Here is a 1,119-nt window from a genome sequence, read left to right as displayed (position 1 = left end):
AGAGCCAACTTCAGTTAATTGGGGAATTTAAAAACTATGGACGCGCAAGCTCTCTGTACCCATTAAGATAATTTTGGTGGTACAGCTGATCATAAAGAGGTTAGTGTGTCCTTGCTTTTTAAGAAAAAAATACATTTCCTCTTTTTCCTTTAAACCTAAAAAATCTAGCTCATTTTAAGTGTCTGCTGATGGGGGCGGGGGCGGGTAGGAGAGCAGAGCATGTCTGGAGAAAGCATTAACTCAGCTCCTCGCTGACTGCCACGAGTAGTCAGGAGCAGCCAGGGACAGTCTCTTCCACTGTGACATTTTTATGTACACTGGCATAGTTCATAAGGTTTCTTTGTTATAAATACACATTCTTGAATGAAACAAGCCCCAGGGTTCTGTGGTTAATCATGTATTATGTGAAGTTTCTTGAGGCTGTGTGACACTAATAGCCTTTCAACTTAGAGAAATTGGCCATCATGGGGATCTTGCTCCTGAGTGACCCTGCCCTCCCTGCTCTGGTGGTTCGGAGCATCCGCTCAGCCCAGGCAGGGGCCGACTGGCACAGACCTCTCTTCTTCACTGCTCTGGGTCCCAGGATGGAGCTGTCTGCTCCGCTTGGTTTTAATGTCTCAAGTGGAATATTTGATTGGTTTCTTAATTTTTTTTTATTTGGTAACTTTTTTTTTTTTTTTTAAGATGACCGGTAAGGGATCTTAACCCTTGACTTATCAGCACCACTGTCTCCCAGTGAGCAAACCAGCCACCCCTATATTGGGATCCAAACCCGTGGCCTTGGTGTTATCAGCACCGCACTCTCGAGTGAGCCACGGGCTGTCCTCTTATTTGGTAGCTTTTTGACATATGCCAAAATGAAGTCAATCAGGGAAGACTTGATATGGCATAATCCTTGATGTTTATCTAGTAATTCTCAAAGCAGCTGAAGCACAGAAAGTAGGGGAGGCCTGCGGGAGTCCATGTTGGTAGAAGCTCAGGCACCAGCATCTGAAGTTACAGTTCTTTGTCAGTGTGGCTTATATTAAGAGTGGCTTTTTGTTTGTTTTTATTTTCCAGTTTACCCACACTACTTCTACAGATGATTATGCAGCATTTTGAATCCAACAAAGACTACAT

General features: G+C 43.8%; 1 protein-coding gene across 1 annotated transcript in view; it reads left to right on the top strand.

The window, feature by feature from the left end:
• Nucleotides 1-1,119, top strand: part of LOC103609156 (liprin-alpha-1-like) — a gene marked incomplete at its 5' end in the record, with an annotated part of 36,773 nt that extends 35,654 nt beyond the window's left edge. Inside the window, one exon of the mRNA XM_008593508.1 lies at nt 1,060-1,119. The remainder of the gene's footprint in view (nt 1-1,059) is intronic.

This window comes from Galeopterus variegatus, unplaced genomic scaffold (assembly GCF_000696425.1).
Source record: "Galeopterus variegatus unplaced genomic scaffold, G_variegatus-3.0.2 Scaffold9272, whole genome shotgun sequence".
Classification (NCBI taxonomy): Eukaryota; Metazoa; Chordata; class Mammalia; order Dermoptera; family Cynocephalidae; genus Galeopterus; species Galeopterus variegatus.
Note: the sequence above shows the minus strand (reverse complement) of the source record. Positions and strands in the feature narration are given on the sequence as shown.